Source organism: Argiope bruennichi, chromosome 7, assembly GCF_947563725.1.
Source record: "Argiope bruennichi chromosome 7, qqArgBrue1.1, whole genome shotgun sequence".
NCBI classification, from domain to species: domain Eukaryota; kingdom Metazoa; phylum Arthropoda; class Arachnida; order Araneae; family Araneidae; genus Argiope; species Argiope bruennichi.
This window is the reverse complement of record NC_079157.1, coordinates 99,435,348-99,457,295: the sequence shown is the minus strand read 5'-3', so window position 1 is coordinate 99,457,295 and position 21,948 is coordinate 99,435,348. Positions and strand designations below refer to the sequence as shown.

The 21,948-nt window shown below is 28.9% G+C and overlaps 1 long non-coding RNA gene across 1 annotated transcript in view; it reads left to right on the top strand.

Moving 5' to 3' along the window:
• Positions 1 to 5,598: 5,598 nt before the first annotated feature.
• The window catches only part of LOC129976489 (uncharacterized), a 72,715-nt gene continuing 56,365 nt past the window's right edge, over positions 5,599 to 21,948 (top strand). Inside the window, exons 1-2 of the long non-coding RNA XR_008785148.1 lie at positions 5,599 to 5,737; positions 9,483 to 9,563. This is a non-coding gene — a long non-coding RNA (uncharacterized LOC129976489). The remainder of the gene's footprint in view (positions 5,738 to 9,482; positions 9,564 to 21,948) is intronic.

Below are 21,948 nucleotides of genomic sequence, written 5' to 3'. Positions count from 1 at the left end.
TAATAAAAATTTAATAATAAAAATGTGTTTATGGAAGATTGCTAAAACAAAATTGCTTACCCTTTTTATATTTTGAACAGGGAACGGCACATTCATGACAGTATTCTTTTTATTAATACCATTTCCGAAACAGTATCTGAAAACTCTTGCAACCAAGACGTATATATCTCGATTATAATGGTTTTGCCACTTTCTAGGTATCCGAAGTGGACAATAAAAGTCATATTCCAGCAAACACAGAGCAGCGTCTTCCATTAGCGAAGATTTCATTTCGTGACAAATGTTTCCAAGAAAAAAGAAGATCAATAACGCTTAAGGTCCATTTTTAGTCATATCAAAATTTAGTCAAGTGTGATTCAGGAAGTAAGCCTTCTTCTGGCATGGTAAAAATCGAGTCGCTGCGTCATTTTTTTGTCCCTGTTCAACACGCGATGTATTCAGTTACAGAATTCTTGAATCTTCCTAAGTTTATGCAGATGCAACTTAATTGGTTTTCACTGATATTTGAACTCTCTTACAAATATTATCCTCTAGATACCCTTTTTGAGTAGACCATCGTCAATTATAGAGGGTGGGTATTCAACCTTTCTGAAGGTCCTCCATTTCTAGATGCACATTATTTAAGTCAGTTTCATACTCTCATTCACTCATGACTCTCCACACTGAAAGCATAATTTTCGCACATCTAATGAAGTATTATTATCTAATTCAGAATGAAACCTCAAAGGTAAAACATTCAATAACATTGAATCGTTCAATTTAGAATTGTACATTTTACAAAAACGCTTTCAACATTTTTGACAATCCACACAGATCTGCATTGACTGACGGGTCAGAGGAATGTCAAGCTCTGGCGTCATCTCGACAGGCATACTGATATCTACTATTTGAATTTCTTTTTCTCCCTAGAGGCACGAACATTTTTGAAGGCCTGAAATATGATCCTTATAAAATAGTGAGCATCCTATATTAAAGGAAAGACAAAAACAAGACATAAATAATTAAAAAGAATAGAATTAAAAACCATGAAGAACATCACATTAAATTTTTAAAACTCTTAATGATTATCAGATATTGTACATTTTATCGCTTCCTTTACGTACAGTCTTCAAAATGACCTCGTTTTGATGATGTTCATGGCTTCTCTTTTTCTTAATAGTTTTTAATTCATGGAGATAAAACCAGTAAGTGTTGCCCCTTTAATAATTTCTAGCATACTTTCTAATAAAGGTAAATTTAAATGTTTTTACCCAACCGAATGAAACCAAAATTTGATGCAAAACTACACTTAAAGTCATAAAATCACACAATAATTTGATATATTTAACTCTTTGCATTTTTTAGTCATCACGTTAAAATTTTCTCAATGTTGAGTGAAATACAGCCAACCCCTCATTGGATTTGGCTCGAAATTTGATAGGTGTCTACAAATTAGTACTGTAGTAGACATAATTAGTATCTACTTCAGTACAGATACTTATTCTGTGTATTGAATGTTATCCATCTAGCTCACATCATTTTGCAGTTATCGTATTTGTTTAGTAGTTATATTCAAAAGCCGGACGAACAGGCTAGATATGAATAGATTTTGCTCTACATTTGATAGACATCTACATATTTGGTGTAAAGCTTTATGTCAAATTACATCCGTCTAGCTCAAAGCAAATTTTAAGTTACTTTTTATCATAAACGGACAGAAAAAAATTTATAAAAATGTGTTAATGGAATTTAGGAAGGTTTATCAAAATCTCGTATTCTAAGTTTTTGATGATTATAATATTTTTTTCTATACTTCGCTATAAGAGAGTAAAAATGCAAGAAGACAATCGGATTCACCTTATACAACATTCAGGGATAAGCTAGAAACAAATACCAAACATATTCCGTATATTCATGAGGAAGTGGAGGAAAAGGGGATTTATAATTCCTCGTATACGAGTTGAAATAAATAAATAAATAAATAAAATTTAAAAAAATGACAATCGTTATTCTTTAGTGATGATGTCTGAGTTTCAGGATAGGAACGTAGCAGGCTGAAGACAGAATTTCACTTAAATGAGTTATGTACGTTGGACTGGTCCATAGTAAATTTATTATTTAAGATTCAAAGTCTGGTAATTGATGTGGTATGGAAATTTGAATCTGCTGCTGGTGACATTATTTCATCACGTCTTAAAATTATGAGGGCCAGTCTAAAATAATGTTTATTTAGATCAGAAACAATATTTTTATTTGATTTAACTTAGCAACAAATAATTGCCAGAAAATATCATACACAAAGAATTCAATCATAAGAGAAAATTATCAGTTGAAAAAGAGTGAACATTCTGAAATATCATGAAGCGTTAACATGACTTCGTTGAATATTGCTAAAGTAACTAATCATATATCCCAATTTCAATTGATTTCAAATTGTCAAGGCCTTTAATTTAAATGTCCTATCCTTAATTGTTTTACTTATAATACAGTGCCAGAAAAGTGCGTCGAATAACATTTTTTTATATTTTTCTAACCAAATTTGGTATACATATAACTTGACATAAATTTATTATCGGATCAAAAAATCTTCAATTAATGATGATCTTTAAGAACTGAATAATAATAAGTGTCCAAAAAAGATGTGGCATCTAATTAGGAGGATATATGTTCTATAGGTTTGGATATTCCGGGCTTTTTCCTTAAAAGCGAGACATTATCCTTAATAAAAGGATTCACAGCCAATTAGTATTGTTCCTGCTTTCAACTTTCCTCCGTAGAGATTTTGGTGTAGAATTTTTAGTCTAATTTCATTGGATTTGGTTAAAAATTGGGAGCCAAATTTTTGTTTTTTATTAAGTATGTATAATGAATTAAATCTTTTGAACTTAAAAAATATTTCATTGAATCTGAAGTTTATTTTCAGATTGAAATTTATGCATTATGTAAGGAAAGGGATACAACTGCTCGTCATACCTTGCAAAAAGTTTTAAGGTAGAATTATCAATTAATTATGGATTATGAAATTTGAAAGCGTTGTATCGTGCTATGAAATGGATGATATTACTAAATTCTCGGCTTCAAAACTGGAGGGTTATGATTATGACGCATGTTAAATATATAGAAAGTCAAAACACATTTACATTAATCAAGTAGAAAAATGAAATAACATAAAAATTTTAATATGGTTAAAAGTGAACTATCTCCAAAGCCCGAGAAAAATTTTTGTTTGGAAAAATTTGGAACTACAGATAACATAAATGACACTTTCAGATTCTATCACACTGATTAAGAGGACAAATAGAATATTCAATGGATTTTATTATTTTGAATCCATATTTTGAAGTTAAATCGAAAATGATAGCTGCTTCTTTCTGACCAAAATGAAAATGAAGATCATTTAGATGCAGGAATTCGAATTTTCAACGAATTCTTTAAATGTAAAATTTTTGAGAATTTTTTTTATTTGGTTACCCAAAAATATTCGAAAAGTGCTGGGATCGATTTGTAAAATAATACCAACTTTATTTTTTGAAAATATATAAAGAAAATTAAAGAAATAGAAAATAAAAAAGAAGAAATTGAATAGATTGGTGTAAGGAAGTTGTAATTTTATTCGAAACTTATTTAAGAGTGAATAGATCCTATTTGATGCCATATGCTTTAAGGGAATCGGGGACACATAAATCTTCAAATTTTGCAAAATTTTATTGAATTAAAAAAAATTCTTATTCTTCCTGTTATAAATGACGTTTGAATCATTCTTCCATCTTAATTATAACGAGAAAATTTATTATTTTCGTGGTGTGTTGTTTTGAAAATCGAGCGCATTCAGACAGCTTTTGTCATGCTCTACGTGCACAAATAAAAGATGGAAAGGGGCGTAAGGGCGTAAATTAAGTTCTGTCATTTTAGGAATAAGTGTAAAATATTGCTGAGTATAATAAAGTGAAGGAACATAATTTTCCTTTGTTGTCCGTAGAATATTATCGTTCCAAATTTAATTTAATTTCATTTTTAACAATGAATTTTATATCATATGAACATGTCGATATCGTATAACAATATATAACACTTAGGTGTCCTTATTATTCTGAATTTCATTTTGTAACAATGTGACGTGACAATCTGACAAATAGCAACGCATGAATTTAAATATATATTAGAGAAGTCAGAAATAAAATCATGCACTGCCGTCGTATTTTCACAAAATTTGTTGTCCTTCTTGTTTTGATGTCGTCTTTGTCATTTTCGAAAAGAAAGCAAAGAAGTAATCATCTTATTTGATAGTGTTCTAGTCAGAGGCATGAATTATGCAGTGAACGTGTCAGAAGCCTCAATCACCTTCTAAATAATATAGTGTACAAGCGTGGACGCTGCATAGGCATGAGATATAATAAATAAACCAAATTAGAGAAAAATGAAGTTTAAATGCAAAAAAGGAATCAAAAAGGAAGAAATGATGAATCCAAAAAGAAGAAATGATGAAAGAATGAAAAGAAATGATAGGGATTCAAACTAGGGATTTTTTTCTGTGAGGGGTCTAACTACCGTCCAAAATATTGAGCCTTCGGGACCCGAAAATCCAAGCCCCAAATTCAAGGTACTATCGGGTGTCGAGGGGTCAATATTTTGGACGATCGTTAGACTCCTCACAGAAAAAATCCCTGGTTGGAATCCCTACCTGAGGGTGACCCTCGAAAAGGTCTTCAGTATCCATCTTCATCATTCGTGTCTTCTTCTTCGTATTCAACATTTCTTTCTTTTTGGTTCTATTTTTGCATTTGAACTTAATATTTATTTCTATTTTTGTTAAGTTCATTTATGTTTTAGTTGTAGCAGCGTTAGCGCTCTCTAAATGCAATCCATCTTTTATTAGTTTGGTTCAGAAAATATTTATTTTTAATTGAATTTCATAATGATTTGATTAATAGTTGCATAATAAACGGGTAGATATGCATTTCATAAAGTTACTAAAATAAAAAAATAGCAATTTAAAATAAACCAATAATTTGTTGATTAAGCTAAGAATTTGAAGTCAAATATAGACTTTTATTAAAAAATAGGATTCATTATGTGCATGTTACTGTATGTCAAAAACATACAGTAACATGCCTACAACTGGTATTGAGTAAAAAAATGCCGAACCGGCATTGTCTCACCTAAGCTAGACAAACGATGCAAAGAAAAGTTTCAGATTTGTCAAAATATAATGAATCGGACAGAATTATTATTTAGAGAATTGTTACTACTTTATGTACATGAAAAATTGAAAAGAATCTTTTAAAAATTAATAATTAAGTATATAAAATTCAAATTTTTAAATATTTTTAAAATGAAGGATTTAATGATAACAAGAAGAAAAAAGGGAGACGATTCGAATCATTTTATAATAATTATATAGTGAAGTCATAAACAAATGCTGGAATTTTTCTAATTGTATTCAAGTGGATGCTGGGCTATAAACATTTGGTATGAAAAAAATGCAGTAAAAAAGAGAAACGGCAGTTTCCGTTGGAAATCTAACTAACATTTTTCAATGCACCTGCGTAATTTTTCCTGAACCTTCTAGAAAGACGGCTTCAAATATGATCATTTGCGCGCGCATTCGCTCGTGCGGTTGGTTGAAACTCTGTTTTCCCTTTAGTTCGTAGTTGGATGTCAACGGCAAGAGAGAAAATTTTGCAGCAACATTGTGCTCAGCTATTCTGAATCCATCTGTGATTTCCATCAAGAATTTATTTTAAACTGTGGCAATCCGGTAAGTTTATTTTGTTGCAATATTTTATTTTTAAATATGATTAACGTATTCCTCCAGACGGATGCCGTTATCTGAGGACTATTTTCTGTATGGCGAATTTAGATTTTAGTCGTTAGAAGCTTACTAGCGACTTCAAGTAAACTTGATTTTGCTACATAGTAAATATTTGTAGGATCAGTCTACTTTTCTTTTTCTTGTATAAATTGTCTGAAGTGATTATATTTACTGTCTTCAATTTTTAAAGTTTGCATGTGATTCGGCTGTAGCAATGAATGTGTTAATAACATATTGTCAGCTGTTCATTATGTTATGCTCTAAATTCTTATTGTTATTAGAGAATCTAATATAAATGTATCCATTCTCTCGATTTGCACTATTTTCAAAATCTCTAGATTTCTACATTATGTAAGAACCCGAATTTGAATCTAGATGATGTTAATGTAATTTCTGTGTCGGATTTATTTTATTTGTTATTATTTCCTATTTAAATTGATTTGTTTTGTGTTTGTTGTAAAGATGGCATTTTCATTATGAATCCTAACTTTAATTTTCTTGGATCAGAATTTTCGAACCCACATCTACATATAATGAAATTCGCAGAGCTTCAAATAAATATAATAAAGTACTTATTAATTAACAATGAAAATTTGGCGATTCGTTGTCGATAATTTCTTCTCCTTTTTTCAATTTTAAGCAATAATTTCAACAATTTTTAATATACACAGAGTAAAGATATGCTTTTTTTCTTCTCGTAAGTTAGAAGCACATTATTCAAGCCTGCTCATAGGGTAGCAATTTGCTAATTTGTTTTTGGTGGTACATTTGCGAGTTTCGTCTGTTTCACAATTAAGAGTAGTATAATAAATCCTCTGGGTATTATCTGCATTTAATTCCACTTTATAAAAATTACCAACCGCTATAAATTTGCATCTTAAATCTTATCATATTCTATTCTTGTTTCTATTTTGAATTTGATTTTGCTTGAGCAGCAGTTGGTAATTCGCGCTGCAAAAACGGGTTCAGTTTTTAGTGCTTTACTTTATTTTAGTTTTTCGTAAACGAAGTATGGAGGAAGTATTGTAATCGTCAAAGCATTCGGGATAAAGTAAAGAATAATGTGTCCCTGAGTTTTTCGCCAATATGGCAACCCTAATGCTGTTTTGTTTACCTTTTGCAATGGTTGAGTTGCACATAAACTACAACAATATTATGAAAAATGTTAAATTAAAAATATTAAAAAAATATTGATTAAAGATTTTAATTTTGTTCTTTATTATAATTAAAAGTTTATTAAATAAAGAAAGTTAAGCTTGTAATTAAGTTATTTTCTGATTTCTTTTTTTTAACTGTGAATTCGAACAGATAATATTTATTCTTTTGCAATTTTTAACTGTCAGTGTGAGCTTTAAAAATCGTCTGAATTCATGATTTACGAAATCGTCTGAATTTTCACTTTAAAAGACAGCTGCAATGGAATTCTTCGCAGTTCTCGTAATTCTTTTGGTGTTCTAACGGTTGGTTTCCTTCGTTATTTGTTATGTCGGCTATTGTGCAATGTATGTCGGGTAAATGAGATGGAAGATAGTATTTCGAACCTGCAGAATGGATGAAGGATGAGTGAAATATATATATTATGAGTTGATGAAGTTAGAAAAGGATGTTTGTTTGGAATTTTGTATGGAGAATGTTCCGATTGCTTCTTTCTCTATTCTTTCTTTTCTTTTCTTTTGGTTATGTACTATTCATGTTATCCACACAGTCCTTATGTTCAATGTGCTAGCGAAGCTACTAGGTTCCCGCTCCCGGTGCTACCGAAGCCGTAAGATGTTTTTTTTTTTTTATGTTAAATATTCTGCCCAGTGACTTCTACAAATGCCGAAGGCATCGGGCAGTCTGGGGGGAATAAACTATACTTATCAGTAAAATTGTCCTAATTATATGGCGGGAAATGGTACCGTAACTGTTCCTCAGAAGTATTTTTTTTTGTCCGCCATCTTTATTGGCGATTTGGCATTGTTGGCGCAGCAAGGGAGACATTAAAATTTACTTTTACCAATGTTTTATTTTTCTTAAAATATTAATGTTTCAAGAATACTCTATAAAAGACTCATAGTACTGATGCTCATATAATTATTTGATTTAAACATTTTTTTAAAATATATATGCTAATTAATAAAAAGGGAGAAACAAACTGAATACGTTTAAAATATTTTTTTAAATTTATTAAAAATATAAATTTAATTTGTGCTAAAATTAGGTATCAATCAACAGTTTTGTTTTAACTCTATGATGTTGAAAAATTTATTTTTACAGTAGAATTTCCAAAAGATATCACAGAAAAATGCCCGAATTTCCGTTCATTTTTATTTAAAATTAAAAAAAAAATATTTAGAAATATACATTTTTATTTTTCGTACGTAGATGCAACTCTGGTAGCTCTAGGTCAAATAGCCTGTCGTGCAAATCGTGTTAATCGCCGATAAGAATGCTGTTGCTGTATTTCTACCGACTAAGTGTAAGTTCTTATAACGTTTTACGATGAAAATACGATTTCGGGAGAAAATGTTAAATATTTTTTATTGTGAAATTTAATTTCTGAACAGTTTTCCTTAGAAAAGTATTTTAATTTTATTTCTACACTCAATAATTTTTATATTTCCATAAAAGTATGCTTTAATATGCTATTTTCCCGGATCATAAATTTTATTAGAATCTTCTTACAATCTTTAAACAATTTTACTACAACAAAAAAATCACGTTTATTACAATCTTAAAACCAACCAAATTAAGTTTTTGTGCAAAGTTGGCATCGAAATTTCTCAATTTATTTTGTAGTTCCCGTATGACTAAATCGGCAACATGCTTATTTTAAGATTTTATACTTGTTTTAAGGGTGCATAATGCAAAGGAATATAGAATTTCATAATGTTTATCAATCGAATACCTGGTGTATAAAGATTGTATAAGAATACAGTTACATTTTTTTTTCGTTCGGAAACTAAAATATATTTTCAGGAAAGTTTGGAATTTTTTGTGTTCTATATTTCTTTTCAGCCAAAATATCCATAGTTTGTCTTTTTATTTTTTAAAAAATCTGTTGACTTTAAATTTACATAGTTTCGTCTTATTGGGATTTCTTCAATATATTTTATGCAAAAATTCACATTGAAAAATATTCTGTAATACCTATATAAAATCATTAGAAATAATTTTTTGAATAACTTTTTCTAAGTTTCCTGTAAGATGAGATTTTGTAATCAGACATTTGCTTTATTCCTAGTAGAATTTAGTACTGAAATTTTCTATGTTTGTGTATATTCTTGATGGAAATGTATCATTTTAATACTTTTAATATTTTTCGGTTGATTGATTTTTTTTTATTGTTGTGATTTTTACAAAGATTGTTGATACCATGATATTTAAAGCAATGAATTAATCAAGTATTAAAAATAAAATTACGCAATTGATGAGTAAAATAAAATGTAGTAGAATGTCAGTGTCGTAAGCCTGTACAATATAAAATATCAATCTTGAATTTTCGATGGAATATTGAAAACGAACTAATTTTAAATTTTGATGTTTATTGTTATATCATTAATTTCGAAGCCTCACTTAGTTTATTATTTTGCATTCAAATTTTTGATTTTTATTTTTAGTACGCTAATAAAAACAGTTTAATGGGCATGTTCTTATTGAATATTGCATTTAACTGAACTAAATCTGAATTAAAATACATTTGTTTCAGATCGGATTAGAGAAAACCGTCTTTTATGTCTATTATGAACAGTCTATCGGCATGTCTTTAATTATTACAAGTGACCCATGGGTGAGTGTTATTCCGTTTTTATTATCAAAAGGGCTTTACTGGCAATTTCATTTATTGATTGGAGTGATTTTGATAGTTTTTATTTGGACGGAAAGTATTTTATTAAAATTTGAGTATTATAGGATTTTTAATATAGCAATGTTTAAAATGCTTTTTTTCTAAGGCATTAAGGGATTTGGTTTCGATTTCACCAAATGTTAAGCGATAAGTAGAATTTATTTAGGATACATATGAACTTTAAGTAGATGTAAAATTTAAACTCTTCTTGAAATAAAGCTCTAAGCTGTAATAAATATATCATATTTATAAAAAAGTAATATATCTTGAAATTCATAATATTTTCTAGAAGAAATAACTTTGAATTTCTTCTAGAAGGTATGAAAACATAAGTATTGAGCTTAGAATTTCAATTGGCACTCCTACAAAATATTAATTCATACTTAAAATAGTTTTGCCTATTTTTCTCAATCTCTTAAAATAAATGTATAAACAAATTGTGTATTAAAAGCACAATTGATTTTTTGTGCTGAGTTTGCTGCTAATTTATAATAGAATCTGCAATGGCTTCAATAAAGAAAAATTCGATTTGTAATATATTTATTAATGCTAATCATGCTGAAAAAATTAATTTTTTTATGGCTCATTCTCAAAATTTGAAATGAGCCAGACAATCAGAATGATCAAATCTTTATCAGTTTCTAACGTTTGCTACACTGTACCGGAAATTAAATATTAATTCGTTTCTTATTAATTATGGACAAATTTTTAAACATTTGTAGGAACAATGAAAAGCATTAGAGAGTTATCTATTTTTGGCGAGTATACTCGCCATGGAAAAATTAAATTTTTTGTCATGACAAGTTTATAAAGTGGTTAATTAAACTATTATATAAATATCTTATTCATATTATAATTGCTTATTATATTTGTAACTAATTATTATATTTTTATAATATATATACTTATGACAATTATATACGTATTTTTCGAAGAGGTCGAAACAATTAATTGGTTAAATTATTCGAAACAGTTTGAAGTAATGACCGTGATGTCGCTTTAATTGAAAAGCATTTACTGATATATATTTTTCAAAAATTCTTCTGATTATTTCACTTGTTAACAAATTTCAGTGTCTCATCTATTGAATTATTTGTATCGCATATGATTAACGGCACTTCTTTCAAGATAGTTTTCTCTCCTATTGTTAAATTACTTGTCTTGTAAGTTTTGAGAATATAGCTATTTCGCGTCATATTGGAATAAATGAGGACAAATATACTTTCCTACATTAAATGATGTTTGGATAATTTTAAAAAAAAGTGTGGAATATTTAAGGTTAGTATTTTGTTAATGTTAAGTGTTTTGATTCAGTTTCTTGGTAAGTATTCTAGCATGTATCATAATTCTTTTTTTTAAACCTCTGCATTCTGAAGGTCCTTTTTCACAATGGCTTTTAATCATGCCTCTTTCATTCATGGTACTTCCTAGCATTACAATTACCGTTCGTTCATTTGTATTCATAAAATAGTTTTTTTTAATAATTACTTTCCAACAAAGATGGATCTTGCTTGTTGTGTCTGATTACTAAAATTAGATATTAAATGCTATAAATCAGAAATAGAGTTAGAAAGAAAAAAAAAAAAAAAACTTTTGTGCTCTTATACTTATTTTTTCGGTTTTGCAAATAAATATGCTCATATTCCTCACTAATTAAAGAACTCGAAAATCAAATCGATTAATACGCAATCATTAGCCTTACAACCAGTGCTTTATAAAACCGCAATGCCAATTTAAAAAAAATATTTTTAATTTTTAAAATTATTTATTTTGGTAATTTTGAAATGCTTAAATTTTTAATTAGAGATTGAAGCCCTTGTCTTTCGATTTTATTTTACTCCCTAATTAAATAGCACATCCTATTTAGATCGTACATTTTTATAGGAATTGAAATAATAAAATGGCAGTTGAGATAATGAAGTGTTTCTAAGTTATTTTTGCATTTTAAAATACTTCACTTTCCCTTAATTGTTCATTTAAAATTAAAAATTCTGTAATTCGATGTTCGAGTCAAACACGTCATTTTATGCGAAGGAGAAAGGTTCTAAGAAATCAAACTTCTTAATCCTCAGAACTTCATAAAATTTCTATATTCAGTCATCGTTCTACTGCATGTAAGACAAAATATAAACAATCACTAAAATGACAAATTAAAGAATAATTAAAAGTTTCGAATTCTTATTCTTTTTTTTATTTACTAATTAGAAAACATCAGAAGTATTTTATTATCGACTTTCTTTTTTTTCGCATTTTCAGCATTCATGTGGCCAGAATTGAACTCTTTTGCACTTTTAGCAACAAAGTGTTTTCAACCTATATTTAGTAAATTTCTTCTTAAATATCAAAATTTACCTTTCTAACTGACAGTTTGAGACGATTATTTTATTGGTAGTTTTGATATTTCTGGAGTTTATTTCTTTAATTTAAATTTGAAAATAGTTCCGCTACCCCAAAATTCAAAAGGCCTCCTATTCAATGAATATTTCAGTATTTCGCAATTGAAATTAACTTCATTAAAATAGTTTTAATAAACTTCAATTACGGCGGAATTCCGCGTTCTGAAGGGAGAAATCACATAGTTCGTGAATGTATCATCGGCCAAAAGTATACATTTCTCTAATTGGTAACTGCGTATATTGCTAATGAAATGTCGCTGTATTTTAAATCACCACATTCATTATTCGCCATATTATTTTTTTAAATTGCTGATTAATGTAAATTTTTATTTTTTAAAAATACTCCATTTAAAAAATCCATATTTTACTTGATTAAAAGTATTCAGAATGCAAAGGTTCAGTTTTTAATTATAGATTTGCATGCTTTTATAAGAAATCGTATTTATAAATATACATTTATGCATTCGTGAATGTTTTAATGCAATTACTTAACTGTGCATGTTCAATGTTGAGGGAGTCCCACCCGTCTGATGAGCGTCTCGATTCGGCTTCTCACTCCACCTCGTCACTGTCGTTCTTCGAGCGTTTCGTGGAATTCACTCGACACGACGTTCCTAATGACCGGGAACAAATCCCACAGTGTTCGGCAAGCCACAGTTTCTGCTCCTGCATCTTAGCTTGTCAAATAAATGTGATGGATTTTTTATTTATTGCGTTCATCTAAAGGGAATTGGGTGATATATTTTTCACTAGTCTTGGCCAAGAATGGTGAAATAGATATAATGAGAGGCGGTTTTATTTAAATTAAACTTTAAAACAAAAAAAAACTTTTTTTGCCGATAAATAGACATTTAAGAAGCACAACTCAGAATCAGTGGCGGATTTAGGAAACATTTAGAGGCTCCATGCAATAAACATAAGGTTCTTCACATAAAAATTAATATATTTAATCGCGGATTTCAGCAGTTTGACTAAATCGCTTTGTTAATATTTTCATTTCATTATTTTCACGGAAATATATATATTTTTATTAATTTTTCCCGATCTCGGCAGCTGAAGTAATTTTTCCCGTTTTATATCTCAGTTAAAAATCAGTCTTTATTTCTTTGATACTTTTTTGAACCTGTTAACTGGGGAATAAAGATTTGTTCAACTCGTTTCACAATGGAGTCACTAGAACGTTAAAAATATTAAAGCAAATTTCCAAGTCGAAAAATTTCGCTATGCTCATTGTAGTAGAAACTCGTGTATGACGAAATATTTCGTCATACGCAATTAACATATTAATATTTTAGAGATGTGTTATAAAAATGCTAGATATTTTATTGAAAAAAATATAGTATGGTTTACTTATTTCCAAAATGAATAATGTGGACCTAAATGCTGTCGGTTCATAATAATAATTTATTATAAGGAAATAGTTAGCATAATTTTATATGGATCTACAAGCAAAATACCCCACAACCACTAAATATTTATAAGCAAGTGGTTATGCTGAAATTCATTCAATTTTAATAACTCCATATACCGTATATTCCGCATTGTAGCCCTACTATTTTATAATTCAGAGAATTTACACTTTGCATGAATTTCTTTGGCAACTAGTGATTAACTTACTGATCTGCCTATGTCAATGAGATTCTTTGTTTCGCACTCTTCCCACCCCACCAAAGTCTAAATCTGGCCTGCCTATACCTCCCTGTCACTCAACCAGCAATCCTCCATAGCTGCGTAGTCGTAAGTCCTTAGAAAGGCAGCCTCAATTCTAAAATTACATAGGGCCTTACCAAATTTTAATCCGGGATGTCTGTATTCCGTTTCAGCCAGTAGCATCAGCTACGCAGCTACCGAGTTGTAAAAGCGATTGAATGGGGCCTCGTGTGTAAAACAGCTTTGAGTTTCAAGTTTGAATCTGGTCAGAAACTAATCTTTCTATATAGATTCCTACTCGTAAATCCGCCACTGTTGCAAGAGTTATAGAACTAAACCAGAACTTCATGAAATTGTGTGATCCTAGAGTAGGAAGTTTTATTTTAATTTGTACATGCTAGACCTTTATTCTTTTGCAACGTATTAGGAAACTATGACGAGATTTCCAGATAAAAAATTAGCGTTGAGAAAGGGGGAAAATAATGTTTGTTTTATAAAGGCATTAGTTACCAACGTAACTGTTGCTAGTATGCATTTCACTCTTTAATACACATACCTTGCCAGCTTACGAATTTGAGCCTTTAATTGAACTTCCATACCTGTATATGATTTATTAATGTACAATATGTCCTTGAATGGATAGATGCCAATAAGAATTAATGAAATCTTTTTGCTAATAAACATATCATGCTAATATAAATATCTTATTTGTTTATGAATTATTAAATGCTGACTCAAACTTATAATTCTGGATACATTTTCTAAATGGTTAATCAGACCAAGAGTTCCTTTATTGGCCCCTGTAAATGCTGTATGAGTTGGTGCTTATTTTCCACATGCTACAGAATGTTAAAATTCACCATCTGCCTAGACTGTAGTTTCTGTATTTTGTTTTAGTGCTTGAATAAGGTTTTCAAACAGAAAACATCAGAATTAATATGTCGCTGCATAATATTATAAAGCCAGCTGAAACAGGGAAGTACCTGAAGTGCAAGGCGTGCTTCAAAATTTATCACGTCTCCTCTGAAATCTCTTCATTTTTGTGACATTCCTGCATCCAAGTTGATTTTTTTCATTGGTGAGGAAAGATATAAAAATGAGGAAAGAGAAATTGGAAAAGTGAAGACTTTTGATTTGTATGAGAATTTCAAATGTTTTAAAAAATCTTTCATATCTAAAACGTTTTTCCCTTTTTTCTAAAATATCGTTTTGAAGAACCTTGAGAAAAATCGTTCCTTCAATCATCAAAGATACTACTTTAATACTAATTAAAGCGATAATAAAGTTTTTTCGTATTCCTTTGTAATTGCAATGAACGTCAGAAAAATTTTCAAGTTATGTCAAAACACGAATGAGAAAATAATCAATGAAATGAATCCATTTCATAATACTATTCATAATATTCAGTCAATGTGTCGGGGGCAGCGGTGGCCTGGTGGTAAGGTCTCAGCTTCGGAACCGGAGGGTTTCAAGTTCGAGACCCGATTCCACCGAAGAACCGTCGTGTAAGGGGGTCAGTTGCACGTTAAATCCGTCCTGACCAAACGTCCTCCCGCTGGTGTGGTGTGGAGAGTGGGGTGCCAGCTCAGGTGTCGTCCTCGTCATCTGACCGCAGTTCAAAATTACGAGTTACGTCCTAAAATAGACCAAGTGTTGCTTCAAACGGGACGTTAATATAACCAAACGAAACCAGTCAATGTGTCGGATGAGGATTACAATATATCAATTAAAGTCTTACTTTGAGTGCGCATAAATCATAAAAAATTAGAAATATGATTAGTACTCAGATACGCTATAAAACTGGATTCCTTTTAATTTTATAATTATTTGATTTGAGAAGTCAATTATTTCAATAATAATTTATGCTGTAATATGCTAGTAAGTTTAAAAAAAGTTTTGCGTTTAATTAAATTTGCATTAAATTGGTACTAAGAGAAGCATTAAATATTTAATAATAAAAAATCAAATATTTATTTGAATTTCATTTACGTGATTTTAATAATACTTCAGTTTAAGTCAGTCTATTTAAAGGCATATAATCGGTGTTTTAATGAACTGAAATTTGGAGGTGGAAAGATATTTTTTCTGAAAGTAAAAACTTAGTTGAGGTGGATTGTTTGAGTTCATGCTTGCCATTCGATCTCTTTTTTTCAAATTTGGTTTTTTGGACGAATCGAGAAATAGGGAGGTAAAAAGAAAAATGTTGACATTTATTAATTCGGAAAGAATTTAATAAAATATGTTTCGTTTGACAGTTTTCTTGAGAATTAGAAATAATTTAATTTGAATAACTTTTGTCCAATTTTTGAGGACAAGTGTAGAAATTAAATACTGAATTGAATGTATCTGCTTTATAAATAAAGTTAAATTGATAAATTTACTGTTCAATGATGCTATAATGAGGAAAAAAAGATAATTGGTAGAACAGAATATCGAATAAGTTAAATATGCTTGAACAAATTTTCTATTTTTCAAAGGTAAAGTGTTATTAAACAAATAGAATGACATAAAGTTTAAATTTTCGATGTGGATTTACAATTTGTTTTTAAATATTTAACATTCTAAAGCGAGTGATGTATACAACACATATTAAAATAATATTATTGTGGTTCTAATGTTTTTGTCTGTTAGAAAAGTTTTAACAGAAGGATTATGAAAACACTCAGCACCAAATAATGTATTTTTTAGAAATCTTATACCAGAATTATTAACCGTAACTCCTAACTTAATTTTAATCAGTAATTTGAATATTTTATTTGAATTATGTAAAGAACATGAAAATAATAATGGAATAAAATTTTGTAGAAAAAAATGTGGAGCACCAATTTGGATTTAAAAAAAAAGCAATCATTTAAACAGTTTATTGATATAATTAAAAGATAATTTTAAAATAATCCAAAGTAATGAAAGAAATTTCAATCTACATTTTTTATTATCTCGTAAACGAAAAAAAAGTTAACGTAAATGCCGACTGCAAAATCTGCTCAGTGGCCCAATATATACCAGTTGAAAATTGTGAAGAAATGCATATTGACTTGCAAACTGTGGAATGCTTTCGGTATGGCTATAAAGGTGAACTGAAGCTGTTTGTTTAACTGAACTGCAGCTGCTAAATAGAACTGAAGAGATATGATCCTTATGTAATATTGAAATTTAATGTTACACAATTTAGAAAGAATTTCACCTGTATATGATAGTTTTGTTTTTTAACCTCTTGTCATAATTTATTATTATTTATTTTATTAAACCGTTGTTTAAAAATTGTATCAAAATCCTGGTTTAAAATAGTGGATTTTCTTACTTGTTTCAACTGAATATAAAAACTGTCCATTCGAAATTATTATTCCATAGCAAAGCAAGTCAAATTGCTGAGTTACGGGGTAAAATTGTTGAGGAAGCCATACATTTAGAGCTATACATTTTTTTCTGCTTTACCGAATTGTTGATATATAATAAAATCAAATAAAAAAATTGCATTGTTTTTTTTCAAAAAATTGATCTTATTTGATTAATCTAAGGCCACCACTCCAATCATTATCTAGATTGAAATTTGAATATTGAATCATTTTGGACTTTTGGAAAGTTTGTGAAATACTTTTTATTTGGTGTTTGTGAAAATGAATTATGAGGCTGTGAGCGTTTTTGTTCTTTTGAAAGTTCAGATATTGCCCGAATCGGTGCGTTTTTAATCTTTTGAGATTATGACTTAGTGAGGTTACATGATAATCTTTCAATCGCCTTTCGTTGTTATAAAATTTATTTTTAATCCAATCCTGTCGATTCCTATTTGCTGCCATTCTGAGCTCGGAAGTAGTTGTATTTATTCTGTTCGATTACACGTCAGTTGGTCTTTAGACGAGAGCTGGTCTTGGTCAATGCAATGGTCTAGATGATTCAGTTTTGAATATTTATCCATTCATTGTTTCCTGTTTTCATTTTTGAAATTTTGCAGAGATAAAAATACAAGTATATTCATTTGAAAGTTTTGGGGAATGAATGCTCTTGAACAGGCCATAAAGTAAAAGCCCAAACTAGAGGCAAATGTGAAAAATGGTGAGAATTGTATAATTTTTATCAACCAAACGATTTAACTAAAATTGTCCATCTTTTAAAAAAGTACTTTAAGTTACATACGGTTTATTGCTAAATTTGTAAAATAAATTCTTTTTCAGAGTTAATTTCTTATCAAATTAAATTTTAGAATATTTTTTTATAGACCCTAGTAGAATTTTCGGTCTTTTAAGAGTAATTTTTTTCTGATTTTTTTGGCGGCAAATTGTTAATTTCCCCTGCTCCCAACTTAAATATTATTCATCCTTCGATGTTGCCATACTGTGAAATTCATACAACGCAGGCGTTACTTTGTAAGGCACATATTGCCTTTTTTTAATCCCTATGCTAGTGCCTTTTTTTAATCCCTATGCTAGTTTTAATTTTAAATTTAATGTATTTTGCTAGACGAATGTTAAAATAAAGCGTTCGATTAGTTCGAAAATTTGAATATCTACAGTTAAAAAAAATTAAACTTACCTTTAAAAAGTTGGAGATGAAATAAATATTAAGAATGATTTGCCACAAATTCAGAAAAATATCAATATATAGTTGTGTAACTAAATTTAAATGCAAAAAAAAAAAAGAAAAAAAATCAAAGAACTGTGGAGCATCAATCGAAACTCTTAATCTGGAATATTTTAAATGGTTGATTAAAGCGTAAATCCTGACATTCCTTGAGACAACCTATTCTGCTTTTAAGCAGTTTCAAATTAATATTTTACTAATTGTCTGGTATGTTTTATTTATCTTCATTAATCAGATTTAGGGCTGTGTTGCATGCTAGAGCAAAAAATAAATTTTGTATATCAAATCAGCATTGCTTTTTAATGTGCTAATCGTCAAAAATGCTTGGTTGAACTCTAAATTCAAAAGAGCATGTGAAGGACACTTACGTGCACTTTAACTTTTATCGGGTAATGATGGGGATATTATATTATATTGGGTAACAAAAGTTTCTCAATGAAAACGAGTTAAAATTTGAATATTATTAGTGTCAGATATATGCAAAAACAAACTATGTTGATTTTTTGACATTTTCTTCTTTGTCACTTTTTATGCTTATAAACTTTAATTCTCAGTTTTTTTATTAATTGAAATTAAGTTATTAATATTTAATTTTTTTATTAAATAAGTCTGAATTTAGTTCTTAAAATTATCTTCCTAGCATTCCTTACTTATATCCATATGAATTTATGTAACATTAAATTTTTATTAAATTATAAAAAAAATCTTCAAAATCATACAGTTGAGGATGTTTAAGTAATGCCATCAAAACCATAACTTGTAAAAAAAACAAAGTCTCGTAACTCAGTTCTTCTATCGTAAAAAGTTGTGAGATCCATGTAATACCAAGTCGGTCAATTTATTCAGTTCATACTTAAGGGTCCTTCTGGCTTAAGTTATTACGTAATTAGCTAACCTAACAACATCTTGTAGTGACCATATCAATATTAAAAATCTTTTATGGTTTAAATAAATATATTGACTTGGCCATCGCATGAAAACACAATGTATCTTTACATTAAATTAGATTACATTAACATATTATATTAAATTAGATTGTTTAGTGCCCTAGACCCTAGTAGAATTTTCGGTCTTTCAAGAGTAATTTTTTTCTGAATTTTCAGGCGACTGATTCTTAATTTCACCTGCTCCTTAAATATTATTCATCATCCGATGCTGCCATACTGTGAAATATATACAGCGCAGATATTACTTTGTAAAGCACATATTGAATTTCAGTTTTTAATCCTTATGCTAGTTTTCATTATGAGCACATCTCTCTTTACCAATCCGTTTCCAGATTAAGTTCCAATATTCTTATTTTAAATTTAGTTTATAATAATAATCTAATGTATTTTGCTATATGAATGATAAAATAAAACGTTCAATTAGTTCGACAATTTGAATATCTATAGTTAAAAATATTTAAACTTGCCTTTAAAAAGTTGGAGATCAAATAAATATTACGAATGATTTGCCACCAGTTCAGAAAAATATTAATATATGGTTGTGCAACTAAATTTAACTGCACAAAATCAAAGAACTGTGGAACATCAATCGAAACTCTTAATCTGAAATATTTTAAATTTTGATTAAAGCGCAAATCCTGACATTCCTTGAGACATCATATTCTGCTTTTAAACAGTTTCAAATTAATATTTTACTAATTGTTTGGTATGTTATATTTATCTTCATTAATCAGATTTAGGGCTGTGTTGCATGCTAGCACAAAAAATAAACTTTGTATATCAAATGAGCATTGCTTTTTAATGTGTTAATTGTCAAAAATGCCTGGTATACCTCTAAATTCAAAAGAGCATGCAAAGGACAATTAGATGCACTTTGTAACTTTTATTGTGTAATGATGGTGATATTATATATATTAGGTAACAAAAGTTTCTCAATGAAAACGAGATAAAAGTATGAATATTATTAGTGTCAGATATATGCAAAAATAAAATTTGTCGATTTTCTGACATTTTCGTCTGTCACTTTTTATAACCTTTAATTCTCAATTTTTTTCCTTAATTGAAATTAAACTATTAATTTATAATTTTTTATTAAATACGTCTGAATTTAGTTCTTAAAATTCTCTTCCCAGCATTCCTTACTTTTATCCATATGAATTTATGCAACTTTATATTTTTATTAAATTGGAAAAAATCTTTCAAAATCATACAGTTAAGGATGTTTGAGTAAGTAATTAGTTAGGAAAAAGCATTTCTAGGTATAATGCAAAATATTTTATTGACTTATATTTCTTGAGAATTTTTTGATTCGGTTTCTGCTTTTTCTATCTTTACAATACTTAGTTTTTGCTGATGAAATAAAAAGAAAAATCGTCTGTTCATCGCCTTGGAAAAACCGAATATTAATAGAACATTTTAAGGGACATTTTCATAAGCTTACAAAATGCCTAGTATAGCGAATAGACAAATGTACAAACAGTTCTAAAACTAATAGAAAAATAAATAATATGCTAGAAATCTCATGAAGGCTGAATGCCCAGGAAATTCAAATATTTGCTGTTAATGATATGTCTAATAAATTATGAATTCAAGATCAAATTATGGTTAATTTTAATGCGAATGCATTATTGAAGACACAATTCCAGTCTAAAATTGCATGAACTTCAAATACAATCCCATTCTTAAAATAATAAATGAATATCCGCATTATTATTTAATAATGTTTTTCAAAAGTACATTTGAAAATTTACCTGGAAACAAACCTTAGATGGAAAATCTCCAAATTAAATGTATCTGATTTTATCTGTAAACCGGCGAAAGTATTACGATATAAAAATATTAAGGGACAGAAGTCTTGAACTCTTTTATAAAAAAATTAACTGACTTATAATCGAATGTCGCAGAAAAGTTCTGTATAAAATTTCTATTCTTTTGATACATAGCTAAGAAGTTCTTGATTGGAAATTCGAATCCCAGCTAATGAAAATAAAATCTATACGCAGGATCATGTGCACTTTTATTGATCAGGTGTTGTTGGTCTAGGAGTCGTCCTTGTTGTCTCCCCTCAGAAAGAATTACAGGATCCTTTTCGAAATAGAATTTGTGTTCTAAAACTGGATATTAAGATAATCTGTTGTTTTTTATATGTTATAAAAAATATCTCGCCTTATCAAGACAACTGCTGTAAAAGTTTAGTAATTCTCCGAAAAACTGTAATAATTTTAACGAAATTCAAACATATTTGTAAAAGGAAATAAAAGCGCAAACATTATTTAAAATCACTAGTCATTCAAAGGATTATTTATCTGAATGACTGACATTTCCTCAAGAACTTCGGTGTGGCATTTATTCAAAAGTTTCGTCTAAAAATTCTGAATAACCCTATCAGAAAGTAAAGTCTGATTGCAATATGAAACTCCTGATAAAGTAAAAGACTCAAACTTGTAATAAGTACTGTCCGCCTCTGTATTTGCTTTAAAATGTTATGGATTCTTTTTTACTTAATTCTTAAATGTATTATATTTTAATCTAATTAAGGAAGAGCAGTACATTTCGAGATTGCCGACACATATTTTCTTCGAACTTGTTAGAAATATGTTTATTACATTTACGAGCAATTAAATATACATTAATTTAGTGGATTGCTCAAAATTCATTACATTTTTTGTAAGATTGCTCCAAGAAACCCTCTCCGTTTGCCAATGAATCGAAATATTCAAAACTTGTAGTTTTCCTTATTTCCTAGTGCATAAATAA